The sequence below is a fragment of the Pholcus phalangioides genome, unplaced genomic scaffold (genome assembly GCF_987345545.1).
Source record: "Pholcus phalangioides strain wild (caught in Gottingen) unplaced genomic scaffold, Ppha-v1.0 ptg000041l_1, whole genome shotgun sequence".
In the NCBI taxonomy this organism is placed as follows: Eukaryota; Metazoa; Arthropoda; class Arachnida; order Araneae; family Pholcidae; genus Pholcus; species Pholcus phalangioides.
In genome coordinates, this window is record NW_028301627.1 from 5,822,938 (window position 1) to 5,836,530 (window position 13,593).

At 35.2% G+C, this 13,593-nt stretch overlaps 1 long non-coding RNA gene across 1 annotated transcript; it reads left to right on the forward strand.

The window, feature by feature from the left end:
* The first annotated feature begins 2,162 nt into the window (after nucleotides 1-2,162).
* Nucleotides 2,163-13,179, forward strand: LOC149065161 (uncharacterized). The gene is made up of 3 exons (XR_016195689.1): nucleotides 2,163-2,331; nucleotides 8,304-8,393; nucleotides 11,361-13,179. It is a non-coding gene; the product is annotated as an uncharacterized LOC149065161 (long non-coding RNA).
* Nucleotides 13,180-13,593: the final 414 nt, after the last annotated feature.

Below are 13,593 nucleotides of genomic sequence, written 5' to 3' on the forward strand. Positions count from 1 at the left end.
AAAATGAATGTCTTCGTATTGTCTTATACACTCATGTCCATAAATTAAGGATAATGCCAGCTCCGGCAAATAAAGGTACAGAAACAAAACAAACGTTACTTATTCATAAAGCCCATTTATTAAACAAAAGATAAAGAACAAAAACGATGGTCTCTGTATGATACCATTCAAAAAAACTACGATTTTTGCTCCCTGGAGCAATTGTAAAAAATATCTCCTTTACAAAAACTTACTATTACATGGTTGGTATGATGGTTAATACATTGTATGTCTTCCATGCGATGAAATACAGTCCGTACAAAGCCTAGGCATGCTGAGTATCAAATTATCGATCTGATCTTGGGGAAGATCACTCCACTCAGCAAGCAATGCTCTCCGAAGTTCCGGTACACATGTAGGAGGGGGTTGACAGGCTGCAACTCGTCGGCCAAGCATGTCCCACACATGCTCTATCGGATTCAAGTCAGGTGAGAATGCTGACCATTCCATACGGGTTATATCCTCACATTCGATGCATTCGTTTACGATGTTTGCTCGGTGAGGACCGGCGTTGTCATCCATAAACACAAATTCTGCACCCCTAAACAAACGTACATGTTGTTCCAGAATGATGTCCCGATAAATTTGGGCTTTCATGGTTCCGGTTTGAACATGCAGATCTGTTCTGGAACCCAGTATAATTCCACCCCAAACGAGCATTGCTGCACCACCGTAACGGTGTCGTTCAATGATGTTGTCTTGGTGGTAACGGGTACCTATCGTTCTCCGTATGAAAGTCCGACGTGAGTCAGACTGCAAGCTAAACCTGGACTCGTCGGAAAACATCACACAAGCCCACTGTGACCACATTGCATGTTCTCTACTCCAGGCTAATCGCTGCCGACAGTGAGTTGCCGTTAGCGGAACACATCTGACAAGCCTGCGAGCATATAGACCAATATCTCCCAAACGTCTATACACGGTTTGCCTTGAAACTGTGGTACCCGTGGCTGCAGATAGCTGACAAGACAGGTCGGATGCTGTACTCCGTCTGCTTCTTTTGGCGGTTACTGCCAAATACCGGTCTTCATTCAGCGTTGTAACTCGGGGGCGACCTGTACGGTAACGTCTACTGACATTTCCGTTACCTTGGAATCGTTGCCAAAGCCTAGAGATGACACTTTGGGCGGTTCCAAGTACCTCGGATACTTCCATCTGAGTACGCCCACATTCCAGGCGGCCGATAATTCTACCACGTAAAAAATCATCCACATGCGTCCTCTGTGTCATAACTATTCGCTTATGGCACTGAGCGCCTTACAGAACTCTTGTGAACAATTTCACTTCTTTGCCACCATTCCTTATATACCCCCCTCTTACACTCTCGTCATTGTGACGTACTATCGGCATCATCTGGTGGCTTCCTGAAATTTGCATATCATTCTTGCAGATGTATGTGATAATTCTACAGGTGAAATTTTTACTTTAGATTTCGATTTCCGTGTGATTCTGAATTATCCTTAATTTATGGACATGATTGTAATATCCAACCACATCAATACATATAGTTTAGGATGTTTTGAAATTAATTATGAGCCCATATAAATTACATTGAAGAAATTCCGCAGCTTTACTCAAGCATTTTTTGAAGCAAAAACAGGCAGATCAATAACTCGAACTTCAAGAAAATTTTCGAAATATCTGGAGCCCATCAAAAAGAAAAAAAAATTCATGTTTCTTTAATTTAGATTTGTTTCTTTCATGAGTCGAGCAGGAAGTTGCCATATTGTTTACCTTGTAGGTCCCTCAAGAAAGAGGGGTCATGTGATCCGAAAAGGCTCATAGGAGCAGGCAACTGCTTCGAAAAAAGCGAAGCGGTTCACGGGTCATTTCCGACCAATTACAGGATGCGTTTCAACGGGAAACGGTTCACTCGAATTTCCGCCGCTCGTGGTTGATCACGGTTCGCTAGTAGCCAATAGGTGCCGACAGTATGAGCCATCACGGTTCTTTTCACAACGTTTACGGAAACCTGCCTCTTCGTGGTAGTTTCATGTGTGCGGTGGAAGTGTAAGAGCCGCAGTTCTTTTTTTAAGAACCGTCACACATTCGCTCTTTGAAAAGAGCCGCTCTTCTAAACGGCTCATGAGCAGATCACCCATCTCTAGTTAACGGTCAAAGTCGACGATATTTACGGCATTAAAGCATTGTTGGCAAGCAATAGTTGGGATCGTGCTCATGTTGTCTCGATCGTTGAATAATAATCAAATTTTCATAATTGAGTATAAAAAAGGTTTAATTACGATCCTTTTCCGGCATGAGTTCACGAATTCCTCGGGCGGATAAGTGCAGGTTAGTGTTAGATTCACGCGGGACCGTTTTAACCGATTCGCGGGGAGGGCGCTTCTGTGTTATTTAGAATACCCGTAACGCAATTTATTCATTAATTACTAAATTTTATCGATTTTCTTGAATGGTTATTTATCAAAAAATTATTTTTTTGTAATTTTTCTGTTTTTGTTTCGGTCGACCCACCCATTAAAGAATTTGTTCTGTCGGAATCATCGGAGACAGTCTGCACAGTTATAGCATAATCCCATCGAGCTTATATTACTGGAGCGAGCATGACGTCAGCGGTCTTGGCCTTGGCAGTGCTGAGAACGATGTCCCTAACATCTTTCGTCGGAAGACCACGTGACTCGGTGCAAACAAACACGATCCCCCATAGAGATCAATGTTAAAATTGCCGATTTTAGCATAGAAATGCGGAAATTTAGTAAGGTTTTCCGCTGCATCAATAATTTTAAAAATTGAATTGAATTTTTGATTTTCGAAATATTGTGTTCGCTTAGACATACGAGAAACCTAGAAAATTAAATATAAAATTATGAGCCAGACCCACTTTTGAGGTGGATATCCATGCAATAACATTAATTTCAGCTTTTTATTTATATCTTCTCAAGCACGAAAATGAAAATTAATGTTTTATATTATCCAATTGCATCAATCCATATAGTTTAGGATGTTTTGAAATTAATTATGGGCCCCATATAAATTAATTGAAGAAATTCTGCAGCTTTAATCAAGCATTTTTTTAAGCAGAAATAGGCATATCAATAACTTAAAAACAATTTCGAAATTTTAACCAAAGATAATTTTAGCATTAATGAAAGATAATTCCAAAATTAATGAAAGAGATACTTTCAGCATTGACAAAATTGATAACTTCAAAATTAATGAAAGTGATAATTCCAGAATTAATGAAAGATAATTCAAAAATAAATTAAAGTGATAATTCAAAAATAAATGAAAGTGATAATTCAAAAATAAATGAAAGTGATAATTCAAAAATAATTGAAAGTGATAATTCCAGAATTAATGAAAGTGATAATTCCAGAATTAATGAAAGTGATAATTCCAGAATTAATGAAAGTGATAATTCCAGAATTAATGAAAGATAATTCAAAAATAAATTAAAGTGATAATTCAAAAATAAATTAAAGTGATAATTCAAAAATAAATGAAAGTGATAATTCAAAAATAAATGAAAGTGATAATTCAAAAATAATTGAAAGTGATAATTCAAAAATAATTGAAAGTGATAATTCCAGAATTAATGAAAGTGATAATTCCAGAATTAATGAAAGTGATAATTCCAGAATTAATGAAAGTGATCATTTCAGTTTCAAATTAATGAAAGAGATAATTTCAGTTTCAAATTAATGAAAGAGATAATTTCAGTTTCAAATTAATGAAAGAGATAATTTCAGTTTCAAATTAATGAAAGAGATAATTTCAGTTTCAAATTAATGAAAGAGATAATTTCAGTTCCAAAATAAATGAAAGCGATAATTTCAGGATTAATAATGAAAGAAATAATTCCAGACAAATTAAGAAAAAGGGATAATTTCAGTTCCAAAATGAATGAAAGCGATAATTTCAGGATTAATAATGAAAGAAATAATTCCAGACAAATTAAGAAAAAGGGATAATTTCAGCATTAATAATGAAAGAAATAATTCCAAAATCGATGAAAGAAGTAATTTCAGCATTAATAAAGTGATAATAATAAAATTAATGAGATATAATTCCAAAATTAATGAGATATAATTCCAAAATTAATGAGATATAATTCCAAAATTAATGAAAGAGATAATGCCAGAATTAATGAGACATAATTTCAGAATCAATGAAAGAAATAATTCCAGCATTAGTAAAAGAAATAATATCAGCATTAATGAAAGAAATAATTTCAGCATTAATGAAAGAAATAATTTCAGCATTAATGAAAGAAATAATTTCAGCATTAATGAAAGAAACAAATCCAGAATTGATTAAAGCAATTACTCCAGAAGTAATGAAAGAAATAATAATTAATAAAGAAATAATTCCAGAATTAATTTCAAAACACATTGATTCAATTGGATAATATAAGACACTATGGAGACATTAATTTTCATTTTTGTGTTTGGAAGATATAAATAAAAAGCTGAAATTAATGTTATTGCACGGATATCCACCTCAAAAGTAGGTCTGGCTCATTATTTTATGCTTAATTTTCCAGGCTTTGTATCTCTAAGCGAGCTCAATATTTCAAAAATCAAGAATTCAATACAATTTTTAAAATTATTGATGTGGCGGAAAATCCTACTAAATTTCCGCATTTCTATGATAAAATCGGCAATTTTAACATTGATCTCTATGGGGGATCATGTTAATTTGCACCGAGTCACGTGGTATCCTTGCATTAGATGTAGATGACGTAGCGGCGGCTGGATGCTCCCTCCAGTAATATAAGCTTGATTCATAATCCCTTTCGGGGATGTGTTGACAGTTTTTCTCTTGGGGGAGAAAAACATCCGAAAGTATGATGAAATGTCACCAAGAGTAGAACAGAGTCCTGTCAATCATATTCTCAGACCAAATTAGGGATAGAGTTTAAAAAATACAACATCCTTAGGCCAGAAACGCGATTGAAAATAATAGGAAAAACCCTTGACTCTCTTTTAAATAATGCAATGGTCAGGGCAAAAAAAATCTCCCTTGGTTCAATAGAAGGGTGATTGCGGGATCAAAACACAAACAGCTTGTATGCAAAAAAAAAAATAATGAAAATTTAAATATGAAATGCGCAACTGGAGAGAATAAAGTCCAGAATGTGATATTCCAACATTATCACCAACTCTGGCCATATTGCTGTACATAATTTACTGACATTAGCTAGTTGGGGTGGAAATGAAGGTGCGACCTATCGTTATTCGCCTCAATCTCCTGAGGAAAAATATCTTGTTATCTTTAGTCTTTTCCCATAATCAAACCTGAAATCTTCACGGTGTTAGACAAGCATCTAACCACCAGACATCTTTCCAACAAGATACCTAAATGTAACATACTGGGACAAATGGTAGCCTATATAGTGACGGACTCGCATCGTGAGGATCTGCATTCAAATCCCACTGTCACCGCAGTGGTGGTCGGCTGAACTTGGTTTTCTGCGGTTCCCAACTTCGAGGCGTGAATGTGAGCTGATCTCGCCGTTAAAAAGTCTCGCCTCAGAGAGCAACAGGCTACAACAGTGTAATTATTCATTCATTACACTTCAATCACATTAAACTATGAGTTGAGAAACAAATTGATTGCAGATGGCAGCACTATACATAAGAAGCATTACACAGAAACAAACTTCACGGGAGGTTCACTATACATTTACACACATTCCAGCATGTACCAATCCGTTAGAAGTTCCACAGAGGAATATGGACGAGGTGCATGTCTGGTTTAGTAGTAGTAATAGCCTAGTAGTGGAGCAAAAAAAATAAGTTCAAAATGCTAGCGTCTCAATTGATTCTAGCATGACTCATCTCCATACAAAACTACCTCTGGACGGCAACATCATCTTCATAAAATATTCAATAGTTTAGAAATGGCAACCAGAACGAAACAATAATAAGAGCCATTGGATGAAAATGGTTGACGAGGAAGAAAAGTGGCAACATGCTACAAAGGAAATTGCCAAAGAAAAAAGGGACTATATACTATAGGTGTTCCAAGAAGCCGCTATGGTGGTCATAGTGACGGACTGGCATCGTGAGGACCTGAGTTCGAACCCCACCATCACCATAGTGCCGCCACAGAGAGCAAAAGACCTACAAACAGTACAAATTTAATTCAATCATAACACATAACTCACTTCTCTTCTAAAATATAGATGGCAGCACCGAAAAATTAAACACAACTCTACATATGCACTCAGACTTTTAGGTACACACACAGCTACACTTCCGGCACAACTCACTAGGTAGTAAATCACCCATAAATGGTGATAGACCCGAGTTGTGCTCAGTTTGAAAGAAAGAAAGGTGTTCCAAGGTGTACTGGCCTGCAGGGATCCATATGTCCAAGGACATTTTTTCATTGATTTAAATAGGAAATATTGAGCTACATTTTTGTGTGGCAAATTAAATTTTGTGGATGTCTTGGAGGAAAGACCTATAGCCAGATATATTTTTCTGGGGATGGGGAGCAAACGCATAGAACAATGTACTTAACCATGTGATTACAAATACAATGAAAATTCTTCATGATTCCCACATAACAATAATGACCTGTTCATTGTGGAACTTTGGCTTATGAACATGAATCGTTCTATAAACACGCGTTTAATCAGAAACACTAGTATTATATTATATATATACACATACACCTCTCTCTCATTATATTTGTTACAATGGGGTTGGAGCCTCTATTAATTCATGGGTGTACATTGTAACGCATCCCTTCTCCACACAACATCTGCTTCAGGACACCATAAGTATGAGACAACTATCAATGAAAACTTATTATGCTCTGCATTGTTAGTTTCTGGTGAATGCTAGCAGGATTTTGGTTCGATTAATTTAGTCTGACATCATCAGACTGTCAAACCCTTTGGGAAAGAGTGAAAACCATCTGAAGATGGTCTCTCTAAGTGGTCAGCGGTCATGTCTGTCTGTCAATGAAAACCCTAGGCTCCCTCCCGAAATATTATTTCTATTGCCCTTTTTACATGTTCAATAATTGCACTGCAAAATACGGCTGATGTAAGTACAATACTTTTTTTATTTAGAAAGAGTTGATTCTTTGTCAGTGTCATTTTTTGAGAGCTGAAGAAATTTCCCTTGTTCAGAGATTTGTAAAATCATACCAAATATTGCGGGAATTGGAAATAAAATTCAAAGTAACAAATTGCAGTAGCATTAGGAGTTTTATCGCCTGCTTGACAACTTTTTTCCCTTGTAGGGAAAGAAAAGGGGAGCTAGAATTGCCCCTTTTTTTGGGGAGATACTTAAGGAGTGTAACCTTCTTTCCCTTATAATCCTTTGCACGGCGAATCGAACCAGCCAACCCAGGGGATCTCCGACAACAGCTGAAAAGTGGGGGTTAAAATGCCGTGTTCATGTAAACAAGTTTTTGTGAAAATCCACGAAGCGGTTCTCGAACCTGCTTTTTCCCCCATTTTCCACCACGTAAACAGTGCTTTATTGTGAGCAAACTCCTATTGAGTTCCATGCAAAGTAAGCTTTACAGCGCAAATATCTCAAACCAGAAAATTTTGAGTTTTTGCAGTTTTGAATTGGGCTGCCGATATATATTTAATTTTTATGTTTAAAAGTTCATCTTGTGTTTAGTTGGCGTTTTATTATTTTTTATTATAGGGCCTGCGCCTTCTAAAGTATCTCGCAAAGCTCTATGTTTGGTTTTCGAAGTGAAGAACTTTTCTTAAGATTTTGTCCCTTAAGAAAGACAAGTTATTTTCTGCTTAGAGCTCTTACTTCGTGATATGAATGTGTTGTAAACATGAAACTCTGTTCTCACAAAACTATGAAACAAAGGTTTTTTTTTTTTCAAAAATTTGAAAATTTTATTCGATCTGGTATATTTAAATTCATTCTTTAGCCCTATGTTTGGTTTACGAGTATGAGAAATTTCATGAAGATTGGCTGAAAAAGCTCTGAGAAATAAATTGTGTGATGACAGAAATTTGCATTTTGAGTGATTTGTGATAAAAAATTGAGAAACGTGAATTATTGTATCACAAACCTAAAACAAGAGGTGAAAAGAAGAGAAAAACCCCTAGAATGTTTCTGAATTAATTCATTTGTACGTGTTGTCATCATGTTTTACTTCATTTTTTGTGTTATGTAATGAGTGAGAGACTTGCAGTTTCGTGCACTGAACACACACCAAATTAAGAAATTTAATCAACTGTGATTTGTTTTTTTATGGTGTGGTTTACATTTTATTTTCTTGTGCAAGTAACATCTTATGCATTTCCATATAAACAGGCAAAATAATATCATCTGGTGGACATTATACATGAAGAGGCTCAAACTCATTCGTTTCTTCAATTTTCATATTCAGAAACACGTTTCGAGGTATTTTGAGTAATTTTTTTTTTAAATGTCAATGTTTTTTCAAAATATTTTGTTTGTTTTGGTTTTGAAACATTCTTTTTCTCACAATTTGTTTTATATTTGGCCTGTTCAGAAACAAGAATGCCGTCCACAAACACATCACATGGCTCACGAGAATAATGTGTACAAAACTGAAGCAATACTGCCATATTTGGCTTCATATAGCCTATTCATGATTAACAGTATTTGCAGAATTCATGTTTGAATATTACAGCTTATAATACTTCTCACGTGCACAGACTGAATTACATTAAATAAAATAATGTGAGTCTGTTAATTTATTTGCTTTCATAATCTTTGAATCTACATTACAGGAAAAATAAATAAAATGGGCAATATACATCCTGTATTGCAATCGTTGTCACACTGATTTCTTGGTGTTTCCGATAAAAAATACACAAAATATTTCACTGTTCATTAAACACAGTTCTCGTTTCTCCCCTGGGCAAATGGGGCATGTGCCCGAGGCCTACAATCTTTCATGGGTTATTTATTTTTCAGGGACCCTCAAATTTTGCTGTATTATGTATATTCTATAGCCCATTTTTGTCAAATATTGCATCTTTTTCATCTTGTCAAATTTCATAAATTTGACAGATACAAATTCATGAAATTTGACATTGATGTGTAAAATAAACAAAGACAGCAGCATATTTCATTATGGATATTGTTACACAATAATAACCTGTAACTATGCTTCAAAAAATGTTATATAGGAGGGAGGGAGCATGAATTTCTGTTTTCCCAGTGCCTGAACCTCAGAGCAACAGGCTATTCATAAGCACATTGATAAAAATTTGTTTCTTTCATACTGAGGAATTTGCAATAATTTTGGAGCAATTTCAAGGCCTTTTATACTAAAATTTACATGCAATTTGAATGGCAACTTCATATTTCAGTAAATGTGAAATAACGTCTCAATCACGAAAATGATAATACAGTGGAATTTCAATAACTCGACACGTGGATAACTCGACATCTATTATTCCCTTGGTTGGCACAATACTAATGTCAATGTAGGGGAAACTCTCTAAGTCAACACATGTTTGGCTTAACTTGACTAAGATTTTTGTTCCTTTACCATGACTGGTTTTTACAATTTCCTGCGTGTTACCAGTTATAAGAATTTTTCCATATTCTTTGTGGGTATTTCGACAATCTTTAATTTTTTTTTCTCTATGATGGGTCCCTATTATGCGTTGGGGGCAAGAGGAAGGTCATGCTTGTGAAGAATGAATGTATGAAACCTCTTGGCCAGCTTATCATTTTAGTGACATTTATAGGAGAGGGCTTTCATTCTTTTTTGTGTTAAAAAAAAGTGTGGATATTATCAACATCCAATAGGGATAAAAATCTCATCTATTAGGAGTTTTGATATTGTCTGTTGCAGAGAATGTTTTTGGCAGAACTCAGTTTTGGAAAGTTGTGTTCTTGGAATGATTTCTTGGAAAAGGAGTAAAAGAAAAAGAGCTAAAGCCTGTAGTTAGATGCTGAATATTTCATTTGATTTGATTTTCATTGTGAGTATTGACAGCTGTGAATGCAACAGCTCTCTGCAGTAGTCAAAACACGGTGTCGCTAAATCGTGAACAACAGTTCAGTCTCCTTCGTTTATTACTCTCTCAAAATTATCAAACTTTGTCCAAGAAATAGGAGTATTTTCTAATGAAAGTCCCCACTTTCTACATAAATGAAATGCTAAGCAAGCTTTCACTAAATTTTGTCTGGTAAACCCATTTTTTTTCAGAACCAGTTCAGATAGGTAATAAGCATTTGCATCTTTTTTCCAAGAAGTGAAAGAGTTTGCCTAACAAAAAGGGGGGGGGGATCAGAACGACTTAACTTTCCTCCCATCCAAAGGACAAAAACTTGCACTCAGTCAAAACTTCTTCAGTTTTAGCAGATTTTGTATCTACAAATAGACTAAATATGTCTTCTGTTTCCACATTAGACAATTTCTGTCTTAAAGAGGTTTCATATGATTGAAAAGGCATTAATTATTCACAAGACTATATATTTGTTCCGTTTAAGACAAGTTTCCGTCTCATACAGTGTCCATCTTGGACAGGTTTCACTGTGTATGTATATACTGTGGTAACTTTTATAGTATGTTGCATAGGTGCCAGTGGACAGTGTATATCTGCTGTTTCAGTCCTTTATAATTTTAGTTTCTTAACTTGTTTACATTCTTCCTTATTGTTTTAATTTAGGTTGCTGTAATTATAAATGACATCCATACTTGTGCCTTTCAGTCACCTCGTTAAAAAAATTTGCTTGTTGTCTCTATGAATTTCTGTTTGTGTATGTGACTGGCTCAGGGCAGCTAGTCTTATATAAATACGTAGTACTATCGTTGTCATGATGAAAAAAAAAGTTAAAAACCACATGCAGGCAAAAAAAACTGAAGTCCTTGATAGTGGATCCTCAAAGTGTCCAAAATTTGTCCAAGGCATCAAAATAACAAAATATATGAATGTTTTATGTATATATAATATACATAATATATAATATACATAAAACTTTTATTCCATGCCTGCACTTTTCTGATGTGGAAATTCATAGAAAAACTGTCTAAAACCAAAATCTGTCAGAAGATCTTTAACTGTCAGAAAGTGTCATTTGATTTTTGTCTTTAGTGTTTTGTTAGTGCTTCAGTCAAGTTGATAGTTTTAAGCTGATAAAATCTGTATATACCTATTTATATAAATCATATTACTGTTTGCATCAAGTGTTTTAAATTTCACAATTTTCTGTTTGGTTAGTGATATTTTCTCTTTACTTCGATTTTCATTTTTCATGTACGGTTTTTGAGGTGGAAGTTTTGGACAGATGGTAAATACTGTGGTTTTTACTTGTACACTCCAAAACATTGCAAACCTTAATTTAAAAATATCTAGACTTTGTAATGATGATACTTTTTTTTTGCAGATAATCGAATTATAAATCATCATCTGTGCAGGATAAAGCAGTCGAATCTCTACAAGAGTGATATGTGAAGAAAAAATTTTGAAAAACATCAAACTACACAAGAATTGTAGAAACTGCAACAGATTCAGTTGTCTGCTCTACATTCACACGCATGTTTGAGAGTATGGATCTACAAGATCACATACGTGGGTTAAGGCAATGCCACACACTTTTTTGTTCCAATTTCTTCATAGTGCTATAGTTTTTCTTTTGTTATAGTTTTTAGCTATAGTTTTTCCGATCATTTCAAACCTACGAAAATTATTACAAGTGTCGGTGATGTAGAAGAACCTTGATGAAAAGGAGGAATGCTTTAGACTAGTGCCCGTATAGATATTAGACTGAAATGCCCACTGTAGATGATACACACATCAATATGACATCTGTAGTGAAACATTTTCTCAAGTAGACAATTTAAAAATCACACCACAGGGTCCATACAAGTAATGCAAGTGTGATATCTCTCGTGGAATGTTTTCTAACAGTAAAAATTTGAACATGTACAAAAGAGTCTACACTGGTGATAAGGCATATTCGTGTGAAATCTGTAGTAAAACATTTTCGCAATTAAGTGATTTAAAATCACATATCAGGGTCCATATTGAAGAGAAGCCACACGAATGTGATATTTGTAGTAAAACATTTTCTAGAACCAGTGAATTGAACCTACACAGAAGAGTCCACACTGGGGAGAAGCCATATTCGTGTGAAATCTGTGGTAAAACATTTTCTCGAGCAGGCAATTTAAAGGTGCACAGCAGGGTCCATACTGGAGAGAAGCCACACAAGTGTGAAATCTGTGGTCAAGTATTTTCTAACCCTAGCAGTTTTAACCGACACAAAAGAGTCCACACTGGGGAGAAGCCACTTGAGTGTGATATCTGCAGAAAAGTATTTTCTGACCATAGCACTTTTAACCGACACAGAAGAGTCCACACTGGGGAGAAGCCACACAAGTGTGAAATCTGTGGTAAAACATTTTCTCAGGTAAGCAATTTAAAAACTCACAACAGGGTCCACACGGGAGAGAAGCCGCACCAGTGTGAAATCTGTGGTAAAAAATTCTCCGACCACGGTAGTTTTAACCGACACAAAAGAGTCCATACTGGGGAGAAGCCACATTCGTGTGAAATCTGTGGTAAAGCATTTTCTCGAGTAGGCGATTTAAACATTCACAGAAGTATTCACGCGGGAGAGAAGCCACTCGAATGTGATTTTTGTTACCGGAAGTTTTCAACCAGTTCTTATCTGAAGAAGCACAAGTTAATTCATTCTGAAGGAGGTTTGAATGAAATTGCTAGCACCAAACAAATGGCTCAGCTTAAGAGTCTGTCTTTCCACTATATTTCAGTGGAAGAACCTGCACCTCTTTCAAGTGATAATGAGGAGCATTGAAAGGAAAGAATAATTAAATGAAAGAATCCAATAAGCACTCTTCTAAAATCTAATTTTAAAATTGAATATTTTATTCTGTGAGGAGTTCGTATCGGTTGTTGCCAATCGACGATACTAAGTAGTTTTCTGTGAATCTTTTATCGATTGACATGGAAACTAAATTTTCAGTTAAACATTCTCAATACATACTGGTAACAACACCGGTGGTTTTTTCAGTATTCCATATGGACATACAAAACGTCTTTTATTGAATTTATTTAAAGCTAGGTATTTTAGGTGTCAAGTGGCCCGTGAAAATTTGAGGTTTTATTCGAAATTTTCGAAAACAATGCTCAACAAGATTATCTTTTGTGTGATTTGTTAAATAAAAAGCTTCTGTCTTCATAGGTTTATTGTGTAGTTTTATTATGTCTTTGTGAGTCTGTGATTGATATAAAGAAAAGATTTATTATTTTGGAATTAGGGCCTCCTCACACGGAGATACTCAATTTGAACTCCAGTAACCTCAACTTGAGAGTTGAGTTGCCCGTTCTCCCTCACACTAGAAAAAAATCTCAAAAACCGGGAAAATGAGTAAAAATGTCACAGTGTTTAGTTTATCTCCCTGTACATTATGAACCGAGGTTGGAAAAAAAAATCAAATTTTTAGCGATTTCAGCTGTGATGAAGTTGATATTTTACTATAAACAAATATCACATCCTACACTATTATTTCTGCAAAACAAAGAATAAATTGAAACAAAAATTATGGGTTGAAAATAACATTCATCGTACACTATTCGTTTCAACCAACTGCAAT